Source organism: Tetrao urogallus (assembly GCF_951394365.1).
Source record: "Tetrao urogallus genome assembly, chromosome: 3".
NCBI classification, from domain to species: Eukaryota; Metazoa; Chordata; class Aves; order Galliformes; family Phasianidae; genus Tetrao; species Tetrao urogallus.
The window spans coordinates 42,205,616-42,219,275 of record NC_136815.1 but is presented as its reverse complement, the minus strand read 5'-3'; positions in this window follow the sequence as shown (position 1 = coordinate 42,219,275).

Sequence of the window (13,660 nt, the reverse complement as noted above, 5' to 3'; positions counted from 1 at the left end):
AAAACGAATTGCCAATACCTGTTTGTAATAAGGCTTTTAATGTGAATAAATTGGCAGTTTAATATTAATTATTTAATTATGCTCTATACCGTTAAACACAACAGCATGTAAGTGAAAAATTAGAACTTGAAGTGTGCTGACTTTTGACCAATAGTCTGCAAAATGCAGTGCTCTGCCTAGATGAAACCGTGACCCAACTGTGTAGGATGTTTTGATACTCTACCATAAACAGTTATGACTATTATAATCAGTTCAAGTAGCTGGGCTATCATTTTTGCAATGTCAGAATAGAAGGAGTTCAAACATTATAAGGGCTCCATGTGCACCATAAGCTGGGCTGGACTCAATCTGTTATGGCACCAGTACTTCAGCACATAGAAACTGGAGAGCAATTTGGGATCTGTATTTGTATGCTCCCTATTTAATTCAGAAAGGATATTAGGAACTTCCCAGCTATTTATTGAATCTGAAGGTTTCTAACAAATGCTACCTCATTTCCAAAGGCCAAAAGAAAAGAACAACACTGTCAGAAAAGTGTTCCATGATTTTCTTCAAGTTTACAGTCACCAACATATCATTTTACTAGCCTTCTTTTGAAAAGCCTCACATTTTTATTGTCTGAAACTTGGAAAAAAGACAAATTATAGTATTTGACATATCATAGAAATAACTGCCTTATCAATGAGATTAAAAAAAATGCTAGACACATTCAAGTTCATTGAATGACTTTATCATAGAACCCAGAGGAACCGTTGTTGCTCTAGTTTCCATTTTTGCATAAGGTAAAATGGTTTTGCTATCCTCCTTTACCTCCAGTCTCTATTTCAGAGGTCAGCAGTGCTGACTTTTTGCTATCTCGACTGCTCTAAATTGTGATTCTACCCATAATATTTCCTTTCATTTTTTAAAGAAACTGAAGAAAAACAATTACTTTCACTATCAAGCTAAATAAAAAGTCTCATTAATAGAGCATTTGCCAATTAACTGCCAAAAAGTATTGGTACACGTCTTACAATTCCTCAGCTTTAAACTGCAAATGGAGGCACTCTTAGAATTCTGGGTTTCTGCCACCAAAGGGAGCACTAAACCCATCTGGTCATCCAGAGTACCTCAGTGTATCAGGAGACTTCCAGTCCTCCTTCTGGAAAACTGAAACTGTTTGGAGAACATAAAGTTCTTGGGAGAAAAATGGTACAAGCTCATCATACCTTAACAGCTTTTTAGACCGTTAGATTATCATCATTTAACTCACATCATTTCATTATCACCATTTAGCTTACTAAGAAACACTTGGATATTTAAAAAAAAAAAAAAACAAACAAAAAAAAAAAAAAACCACCAACCATGAATGAAGACAAACTAATACTTAGGAAACATAAAATAATAGCTCCTCCTTCTGTTTTCTGGCTGGAATCTTCTCAGGCATCTCTCAGTTTGCACAAGCAACTGCACAACTAAATTCAGCTTCAAGAGTTTCTACATATCCTTTTCCTTTTCAGGTGAACTCTATCAGAACTGTTGCATGTGAAGAGCAGACAGTCTTGCTACAGGTTATAGAGTTTCTCCCCTGAGGAAATCAAGTGCTTTCTCTTCTCTTGCACAGATTTCTCAAACAAACTGTCTTCTCCAAAATACTCTATCTCCAGGATTTATGAAGCCATAAAGTCCACCAGGCTCAACTCCAGAGGTTTGCAAGAACTCAAAGAGCTTTCTTCTCCTTAGAGAAAGAATTAGACTGCCAGAGCAGTTAGCTACAGATTTCTTTGGAGCACACAGTTATCTCCTTGTCTGCTTATCCATACAACTAAAATGCATCACAGCAACCAAAGCCTTATTGTAGTCATAAAATTAAGTAGCAGGCAAATATTGAGGGAGAAAACAGAATGTAGGCAGCAAGAGTGATTTTTGACATTTATTCTTTGAAGAATTGCATAGGACAGATTTCAAATGGAGAAGGTAAGCGCACAAATTGTGCTTTTCTAAGTCCAAACTAAGCAGTACGTTCTCCTCAGGAAAGCAATTGTAGGATTATGAACATCTCCAAAAACAGATTTAAAGACGGCATCCTGTTTGCTATTCATTATGCTAATCCTTCCGTTTTCTGTATTTAAATTCACATTTTAAATTTTATTCCTGTCAGTCTGATTTGGGAGTTCACTGTATAAGCAAAAAAGTCGATCTAGTGAAGCTATTTGCATACCAGAATTGTAGACTGGGCACAAAACTCAAATGCTGAATTTTGATCTAGAGGAATATAAAATGCATCAGCAAGGAGTGAGATAAGGTTAAATTCAGTTTTGGCCACCACTGAGAAATATCTGTAATAAATAAATGTAAGATTATTTGCCTGCAAGAAATTGCACCTCTGACTAATCAGAGTATAGGAATTTTTTAGGATTCAGTTTTGTTTAGGGTTATTACATAGTTTATTACTTAATGCTGTAACCTTTTACCTAATGAAAGAAAACTGTGTGATATGTTCAATAAGAGATACAGGATCAACATTTCTGTTCAAACATGGTACCACTGCCTGCATATACACACCCTCAAGAGGCAGTACTCAGTGCTTTGCTTATTTTAAATTAATTTGTAGTTTTGCATAACATTAGTTTAATTAGTGCAAATGCCAGTAAGTCAAACAACTGTAACGGGTAATTATGCAATTACACATAATTACTTCACTGAGCTGAGTTGTAATGCAAGCGTTATTATTAATCTCTAAAGCCAGAAGGAAAGCAATGCATACAAGCACTGACCTGGTCTAATGCAGCCATAAGATGGCATAACATGATTGTGTTATGGCCATACATGAAGACAGAGCAAGTAACTGCATGTCAGTTTAGAAGCATGCGCAGAGAGATTATTTCAATATCTCAGAGACGTAGTGAAATTTTTAAAGAGTCCTGGTGGCTGTTTCTCTCTGTTAGAGTACAGAGACAAAAGGAGAACCAAAACGGTCCCTAGCTTGGTGCCCACTTTCATGAAAGAATGTAAGTGCCAAGAATTGGTACCACCTTCTGTCAATAGAAAGTCAATTAAGATTAACCCCCTTTCAGTAATATACTGCTAAATTCAAGCATTTCTCTCTAGCATAAGTGACCTCAGCCTGGCATAATTGCTCTACTCATCCCAGAAAACATTGCAGTCTAACAACAACAAAAAAAAAAGGTACAAATTCCATTGCATTAGAGAATACAGCAAGTTACATTAAATTATTTAAAACTGATACTGTGCTGATATGAAAGATCATTGGAAATGCCTTTTTTTTAAATGGTTAAATGTAGGGTTTGCCTTTCTGAGAGGAAAGTTCAGTGGCCTATTTAGGAAAAAAAAATCAAAGCCTCATTTCACATAAGAGACAGTTATGAAATGGTCTCTACACAGATTTTTTTTTTTTTTTTTTTTTTTTTTAGCCAAATTCTTGTTTATTGAGAAAAGAGGAGCTCATGAGAAAAAAGGCACTGATTTCTAATTTGACAATTACAGCAGCGTAACAGTCTTGGCTGCAACACACATATTCGTTTAAGTCCACAGATTGCACTAGAAGGGAGGAAGACCCTGGAGATCTTTATTGAAATAGCCCATACAACAAGATTTGAGGTGATGGCTAAACAGAAGTGGGAACTGCTGTTTTCTTCCTGGTCTAACTTGATAACGTGTATCTTCAGTATGAAGATGGAATAACAGGACCACAAGCTTAACTTAATACAAATGGAGGAATTGCAGTCTTCTGGCTCTGCGTGGAGTTATTCCCTTTGCTTCCAAACCAGAGCACTAGCCGTTAGAAGGGGGAAATAAATGATGTGTGCTACAACACCACACTGAATGTAAGAAAATAAAACCCTGGATCTGGTCCCTTCTGCCAGCTCAGGCTGCAGGTGGTAACTGAAATAAGATCTGAGAGTGATGAACAGTAACTTCTTCAGCTCTCTTAGATCGTCCTGGAAGAACTTGCTACAGTTCTTAGTTTGCATCTCTCTGTGAATACAGCGATGAAGAAAACTGATGTTTTTCCTCTTCATCTTCCACACCAAATCACAATTCAATACAACATAGTGCCTTTAAAACATAGTGTCTCATAGTCTTTAAAATATTCCTGTCAGATTACTTTGGATCAGTCTAACTCCACTCAAAATGCCCAGTTATAATTCTCTCCTATAAAGTACATGTAAAAATTACCGAAGCCCACTGAAGAATGGATTTTAAAACGCATCAAAGTAACATCGTGTAATAACAAAGCACAACCACTGGGTGGAGAAATAAGCCCCTCAGAAACACCACTGGCGCTGCCACGCCAATTCCAAGAGCTCGGCATGGAAAACAGAATGAAACTTTTCAGTGAAGCAGAAAAAACTTGAGTGGAGGACTGATATCTCTTTTCAGAATTTCAGTTTACTACTAAACAATTTGATTTCATGGTTTATGGAGAAACAGGGACACATACGATTACATATCCAAGCTTGATTATCAGTGGAATCTACTGCTGCCTTTCTTCATTTCCTACTTAGGTAAGAACAAAGAGAGAAGTAGCTGAACATTATTTCTTGCTGGGCAAACCAACAGCATCTAATGCAGCTTATAAAATGCACATTGTAAGTGACAAATATCTTAAAGTGAAAACAATTTCATGAAAAATAGCAGGAAAAAAAAATGTTGCATAGAAATTAATGCAGCTGAGCTCCAGCTGGCTTTGTTGTGCTTAATGTCTAATATTTTACTGATAATGATCAGTTAAGCTGGCAGGAAAAGAAGGCTATTTCAGATTAGGAGGATTCATAAGAATATTAGATAAATGTTCCTTGGCTGACTCTAGGAAAAGTCCACTGGAATCAATGTAAATATTCATACTGATCATTGGATAAGGTCTGTTTCAGATCTTAATGAATTGGTTCATTTTATTGCAACAGAGCTTCGGATAAAAGACTTCTATATCTTTTTAATAACTGAACAGAAGACTCAAACTAATCCTTGGCTTAGATAAAACTGAAATACATACTGATTTGTGTTTTAGCCCTGTCCTCGTTATATATTTTGCTTTTGACTAAAGACAGGCATAGCTAATTCTGATCTGTGATTCTTAAGATAAGAAGCTACCTCTTGATGAATTCCTCTTTCCATCTGAGCATATACAGAATATATGTTTAACATAGCACAAGGCAAAGATCATCAGTAAAGCAGGTCATACAGATTTTGCAGAACATGAGTTACAGTCTTGAGCTAATCAGCCTAAATATACCTCTCTTAGGCCCTGCAGTATTATTCCCATATGGCAATACACAAGTAGCCATTCCGGCAGACTCAAGCTCTCAGAACTGGCTGCTTGTATTCTACACAACACAAAGTGTGTCAGTGTTGCCTCCGAACATGAAAATAACTTCATTAAACTTATCTGAGATTAAAAGCTTTACTGGAATATTAAATACAAAGGGCAAAACTCAGCAACTATTTCTTTACCTTCTGTTCACATTCTGCATGGGTCTCCAGTTCTTTCTTTGCTGCAGCAATGAAAACAAAATGTGTTGCTTTTCAGCTGCCTATGTAGCTTAGACTTCAACAAATTTTGGTACTTTTTCTTGAAAGGAAAAAATTATTCAGTCTATGAAAAAATGTAAAACTTCAAGAGAACAAATCATCTAGATGCAGCTAGCTAATTAAGTGTCCAAGCCTCATTTACAGTCAATATTTTTCTAAACAACACATACAACATTAAAGAGAGATGTTTTATACTAATTTTAATGTAATCATCAGCAGTGATATATTTAGAGGAGAAATATATACTCAATTACAATTGAATTGGTATTAATCTAGGATAAGAAAGCATTGCAGATCTTTTTAGGCAAGTTTAATTTACCATAGAAAAGTAACTTTAAGTTTTCACCCTTCAGAGCAGACACAGGGAAAGCACCAGTCCTCTCAAAGAGGTATGCAGGCTCTACAACAGAACTTCCTGGACTTAAGGATTTTCTGTGCACTTAGATGAACTCTGTCTTTCAGGTAGAGAAGTTGCACACGCAGCAAAAAGTATTCTCACAAGAAAAATAATTCAGGAATGGTCTCTGTAGAAGATATTTTCAAAGATATAAGCTTAATATTAAACCAGTTCATTCTTCTTCCCTCTTATTCTTTATTGCAACTTCTAAAATTCCTTGGCACACGTGCAACATTCTAGTACTTCTGAGATACTCATAGGTGCTGTTTTCCATGATACTGTCAGCCAGTTTGTTGGGTGAAGCTCATGAGAGCCCTACTGCAGTGAAAACATTGTCACGGTGTTAAATTAACCAACTGAAGAGAGTGCAGGGAAATATAAAACAGAGAAGTCAAATCAAAGGAGAAAGGAATTATTTTCACAGTAAATCACAGAATCACCCACGTTGGAAGTCCAACTCCTGTCTCCACACAGGGCCACTCAAATAAAAATAAAATCAGACCCCATGACAGAGCAATGTCCAAACACTCCTTGAACTCCCTGGGGAGCATATTCCAGTGCCTGACTCCCATCTGGTGAAGAACTTTTTTCTGATATCCAACCTGAAATCAGTGACAATCAACAAAGGCAGAGCGAGAGAAGTACGCAGGTTCAAAATCCAGGATATCTGAACATGTTTATAGGAAAATGTGGATCCATACACTGAAAGGAACACTACTTTCCTTGAAGGATCTGTCTTCATTACTAGACAATGCTTTAACGCTACAGGTAGTACCCAAAAATTTCAACACAAGTCTTCAAAACCAAAAATTGGTGTACTGCAGAAATACACAGAGATGTATTGCTTCCTAATCATGAAAAAGTGAGTGGTTAACATAATTTGTTGAAAGTTTCAAGATCAACATTGCATTTATCAGCAAATTCGCTCTGTCATTCTGAAAATTGATGAGAACTATCAGGTAAAATACATGTTCTTCATCACTTCTGGGTTACAAAGATTTCAAGGAACACAAGTTCTATGTTCATTTATTAATACAATACAGATGTGTAAGAAGTCTAAATCAGAATGGACTGGAAATCAAAGTAGTTTAAATCTTCTTGGTGACTAGCATTAAAAGTGTCAAAACCTGACGCAATTCTTTAATATGATAAATGAGTCATAGAAGTCGTAAGTCTGCATCCAGAGCCCTCTAAACTTTATTCAAATTAAATCTTATCTAGAGACAGTGAAATTAATGGCAAGAACAAAGTCTTCTGACAATAGCTAAATACTAACTTGGCAAGTAAAACAGCAGTAACTATTGCTGCCCCTGCTTCCCTTGTGAGCATGCTTATACATGCCTTATTTTAGTCTATGGAAATCACCATACATTAGTTAATGTAAATTAGGACTGCGTTATTTTTGGCTGATAAATTTCTGTCCTTCCTCTCAAAATCATGAACATAATGATAAAAAAAAAATAAAAAATCACTGAATATATTAAATCAAAAAAGTATAATTCCCACTTTACTCAGGTTTAACACCAAGTCCCGGATTCACACTCTGACCTTGATTATCTTTTAATAAACAAATGAATCAGATTTTCTTTCCCCATGAGGTCCTTGATTTTCAAACCTGAATGGGGAAGTAGACTTCTGAATATCTTTATTGCAATCAACTGAGATAATGTTTACAAAATTGACCCTGAAGACTCACAGGAGAATGGAAGCATTATGGAATGTTTCTATTTCCAACACTGAAGTCCTCAAGAAAAAAGAAAAAAGCTAATAAAAATCTAAACAGCTAGAAAAAGATCCTAGGACTCTTCCTACTGTTAATTCAATACTTCTTAGAAACATTATTTTCCTTCTTTGTGCAGCTTCATTTCTCTGCATTTGCAGGATGATTTGCCAGTCGCTCTGGTGGTCAGTGACATTTGATGTAGTTATTTTAAAAGTTAATTTATGAATGTTGTTATTGAAAAACAGAACATCCTTTGAAGACTCTTTGGACATCGTTTCAAATGAGCACTGTTCTCTAAAAAGTTCTTGGCCAAGCAAAGCAAATCTCTGATGACCCTCACCCTGTCATTGTTATCAGATGATAACAAAGGTCTACAAAGAAGATGACAGTGCTCTACTTCCTCTCAGTGGTCCTTCCCTTTTGTGACCTTAATGCAAATTATATACTGAAGCAGGAGAGGAAGCTTTACGAAGTGGTATTATATACCACACAGAGTACAGGGAACAAAACATTTGCTGGAAAAAAAAAAAAAAAAAAAAAATCTCGATTTCAGTGACCAACCCTATTGAGATTGTAGACAGAAATAATAAACAAACAAACAACACACAGCTTCAGTTCTGTTAACATAGCTGAAACTCCTCATCTACATGATGTGCACCAGGTGAAAGAGGCAAGATTTGAAGAATGTAAAACTGATGCTACCTATCATACATAATAAGGAAAACAATCTCCTGAGTCCTACTAGAGAAAGGCAAATCTCCCAATTGTGGGAACTTTCTCCTGGAGTCATTTCAGTGCACCTTCCCTATACCTCTGCAAAAGTTCTGAATCCAGGAGACAGAGAGCAAGTAGGGAGTGTATCATGTCAGATCAGCAGAGTGAAACCGTGCTCTTTACAATAGAGCCCTTAAGTTACTGCTAACAATGTAAAGAAAATACCTTGTTATCAGACTTGCTGTGATGCATTAAGGGTCCAAAGGCTGTTTGTTTCCTTGTCTGAGAAAGAATCCCCCCATGCTGTCTGACACCAGCACCTCACTTGCCTCAGCCAACAACGCTTCCTCTCACTGCTCATTTCCCTCCTGATAGAAAAATCTCCAAGGCCCTGGGGGGATTCTTACTGTGAAAGTTGATGTCCTTGCCTCCAGAAGCAACCCTCAGACTTGAATGTTTACTAATTTAATCAAGCAAGATATGTAACCGTGCTTATTGTCCACAATGCACTGGGGAAAGCACTCTTATGACTCTACTTTGCTAACACAAACTTGTTCTTTGATACCACTATGAAGTTGCATTTTAGAGGCTCTGTGAAGACTCATACTTGATAGAGACTGAAATGCCTGAAGTAATTCCTCAGCGGACTCTGATCTGCAGATTCTTTTGAACAATTTCAAGGCTTAAAGAAACAAAAAACAAAAAGACCTTATTTTCCTTCAGCATCGGTGACACTGACAAGTAAGGAACGGATGGCAGTGATTTGTTTTAAGTGAGAACTCACTGCCACTAGGTATGATACTTAGCATGATAAGTGCTATGATGTTAAAATCAAAGAACACGTCCCTTGCTTCCAGGCATGCATATTCTACCAGAAGACTTACTTGTGAATGTATAATTTCCCATAAGTTTGTCCTTGCAGAAACATAGATTTTTAAAGTTACTTTCAAAAAGTTTTGCTTTCAGTATATTCTGAAACTTGAGCCTGTTGCCCAAATGTTACACTGCCAGCATTCATCATATAGCAAAATAGTGAGAAGTGACAGAGCCATTTAAGTACAGCAGTACTGAGGGATGACAGATGTTATTTGCCTGGATTTACAAACATTTACTGCTAGTAAAAGAAGAGGCCGTATTTCAAGCCAAGAATATGTTTATAGTGGGATAAAACTATTATACATATGTGTATATATATACAAAACAAAACATGCATTGCAATTGCTCATCATCTACTGACCAATGCCCGACCAGCCTCTAAGCAGCCCCCAAGCCATCTCACCCCATCAACTCTCCCCTAGTTTTATGGTTTTTCCATATGGTGTCACATGGAATGGGATGTTCCTTTGGCTGTCCTGGTTCTACCCCCTCCCAGCTCCTTGTGGATCCCCAGCTCCTCACTGTAGGGACAGCACAAGAAGCTGAAAAACTGAGATGTCTTAGGCTCTGTGCAGCGCTGCTCTCTGACTTTCCTGGAAGCTGTCCTAAATAGCAGCTGCTCAGGTGTGAACTGAAGGTCATAAATAACAGTCTTAATTGAACATGTCAATTATTTTAAAAATCCATTATAGTTCTCTGTGTCTCTTTCAATCTGCAAACCATTTCATGGCTGAAACAGAAACAAAATACTCTGTATTACTCTCAGTTATGAAACCTGGGAATAAAAGAATAGCAATATATACACTTGCAGGATTCTTACTGCCATCGTTTTAAATACTGGAGATTACTCTTTTCTCAGTAACATTATTACATGCATCTCAGTGCTGCATGACCAGATATATAGTGTTACAATTTGTGATACATCTGCTATCAAAATATATAGAGTTTAATAAGTATATAAATGATTCTTAGATAATAAAATGAGAAGCACATATAGAAGCTATTTTCACAACTCACTGGCAAGTTTTCTGCTTTTGGGGTAACTTCTACTCTGTGTGTAGGAGAGGGAGTGGGAAGGATGGAAAAAAAAGAGAACAAATTTTCTTGTTCAACTTATTCAAACCATGAGAAAAGACAAGTCTGCTAGCATTGAATCCTGTTCTATGAATAACTTGATTTATATCGAGTGTACCTTAAGGCAACACAATAAAACAGAAAATGCATCAATCTGATCAGGCCACAAGTACGCTCAGATCATTTTTGTCTGAATTTTTATCAGTCTGTGAAATGCACTTACCAGATCTGCAGCTATCTCTGCACAGCTCCACTCCAGATGCAGGGTCACACCATCAACAGTTTTTTAGCACAAAGTCATCACACCTGCAGGACACTCCAGTAACTGAACTCAGCCTACTTTGTGAAGGCCAGGCTTATTCTCCCTTCTCTCCAGGAGGAGAGGAATGTTAAGCTGACTCGGAATTATTTGTTTCCCCACACCCTTTTCTTTCGGGTGGGACACAGACTCTTGGCTTCATAAGGTTACTCGTAAGGCAGCTAAACCTTACCAGCTGTGGTGATTTGAGCACTCTCCAGAGGAGACGAAGACCTGAGTTTATTACGAAAGTCTCATGTAAAGAACCACAATTTTTTTCCTCAAACACATTTCCTATGAATTACTCAACCTCAGTGTTCCAGGGTGGCTTAGTAAAATCTCTTTGCTCATAAAGTGAACTGTCTTGAATCAACCTGAATAGTTCCTTCCCTCTCCTCTTTGGCCCACAGATGCTTTGACTCAGTTAATCCCTATCAAATGAAGCCTGCCTTACCACAGAAAATCTGCTCTCTCCTACTTCCTTACCAGATGTTATGGTAGACATTGTTATCTTCTCAGATTAGAGCTACTACTTCAGAAGAAGAGCTTGGCAGTACCCAGCCACTCATTTTGAAGGAATTCTGTAGAATTCATATGGGGCAATGAAAGACAAAGATGCACTTGTGTTGGTTTGATAATTCACCTGGCTGTGTTAACTTCACTTTTACACCTTTTGCTGCGCAGCACAGCAAATACAATAGAAATGACAAGACTTTCTACGTTCCTTGTCAGCTACCTCTCTTTCGAAAAATTCCAATTAGCTGTTCTACCAGCTGTGTATTTTTAAGATCAAAGTATCCTATGGAAGGCCATCAACATCGATTAAATTCACAGGCAATTTACCAATGAAAAGAGTGCATTCCAAACATATCTTATGCTCCACCTTCTTTCTTGGCAATGTACTTGGCAGGGTAATGAATTTTTGAGTCTGGAAGATTTCTGACTTCTTTTCAGGCAAACCAACCATTTGAAATATCTTGAACTTGAAGCCCAAATAACTCCTTAGTCCCCAGCTCCATGAAAGCCAAGCACTTTTATTGTAGTGGGAATTACACAGTTATTGGGAATATATTCTGGGAAACCACCATGAGGGGAAATTAACATTCTCTGGCTGATCCTAGTTGTTCCATTTTTCACTTTCATGATGTGAAAATCTGCTCTTGAATAAACCATTCATCAACCTCTTACATATTAATGTTAAGTATCAAGCTATGAGCTGTTTCAAACAACCTAGCAAAATGCTACAGAGGTAGATGGGTTGTTTTCATGCTCAGTAACATATTTAAATGTAAAGTAGTTAAATGAAAATGGAAGTCAGAAAACTGAAATTGCTCTTCATTTGAGCAAAGTTCATTAAGGACATATTGGACATACTGTGAGGGAATGTTTACCAGAAGGAAGAAGTTGGACAACCAGCTAAATACAATTAGTAGGAAAATCTGGTACAGTTTGATTTATACACGAATATCCCAAAGTGGAGAGGTTATTCATGGCTGCTAACCTGGTTAGCAGGTTTCAATGAGTATTGAAGGGATTTTCTTTCATTCTTTGGGAAAAAAAAATTACAAGTTTGACCATATAAATGAATCAGTAGCATCTAAATTTAATGGATGTTTTAAAACCCTGATGAAAATATTATATACAAATGATGAGACAACTTACCTGGGGAAGGATCTCTCTTACTGTTGTCACGACACCAATTTACTCTGTGTTTGGAATTCAGAAGAGTTGTGACAAAGTCAGAAAAATCTCCGCAGTGTTAATATCTTTCCCAAAAACACATCACCTGTAAATAGCAAACCTGAGCAAAAAAAAAAAAAAAAAAAACAAAAAACAAAAAAAAAAAACTGAAAATGTCAAAATATTTTGGAAGTTCTTTTCATATCTGAAATATACTTCCATTCTGACACAAATGCACTGTTTCTCCTTGAGATCTGCTTTTTTTCTTCAGTGATTTTTAGTTTAGTTTTTTTTAGCTGGGTACTGCCAAGCTCTTACCTTTTCTATACAGACATCACCAGAATTTCATAGAAAAAATGGACAAAACCTGTACTTAAGTGAGATAGATTACATAAATACAGTTCTTCTATTCACCACGTCAGGAACCTTGTCAGGAAATCAGACATTTTTGTTATGTTCAGTGCTGAATAAACCCAATTTAATGTGTTGTAAATCCAGCTTAATAACTTGACCGGAACCTTCCAATGATTAAAAGTCAGCTGAGAGCTTACCAAACCAGAAAACAATGTATCTTCCACAACTCAAATGCAGAATGTTTGTCCTTTTCCAGACTTCCAAGACCCTCCCTGTCTCCATTAGTTACACTCACTATGGAAACTTTCACTGGGAAGATTCTTAGGCTGCACAGTGATATAACGAAGGGAAAAAAACATTTTTATAATGTATGCCAAAATACGGCTGTGTTATGTCAGACAGCACAGTCTGTACAAGAAAAATATATTTCCTTCACTTGTTTTTCTGTTTTTTTTTTTTGTTTGTTTGTTTGTTTTTTTCTTAAATCCTAAACTATAGATACCAAAAAAATGGCAGCAGCAAAACTTGCATTTTGGCCAGCATAGCAGTCTTCCTGCAAAGAGTGAGTTGCAAAGAGCAAGAGCACAGATGTAGGTATGGAGTTGATACTGGAAAGAAGCAGAACAAAACCAGCCTCTGCAGGAGTGGGCTGCACCAGGCTAAAAAATAAAATAGATGCCAACAGTATGTCTTCTGGGAAATCACTATGTCTTGTGGTTTGGTTAACACTTTGGTTTTATGGATTTGTGATATAGGATTTATGTGAGAGTGCTGTTTTTCAGGATTTGCCATGCGAGCACTATGGGAGCATAAAGCATGACAAGGTGACCAGCTGGCAGAGCAGGTAAATCCACCAGTAAAGTCCACATTTAGAGCAGACTTTGCAATGTCACTGCTGCAAGGTGCAAACTGCCATACAGTTCTACTACCACAGATATTCTGGCTCAGGACTGTGACTATTGTAGGAAAAAAAAAAAGAGGAAAAATCCATTGCAGTCAAGACTGGACCTTA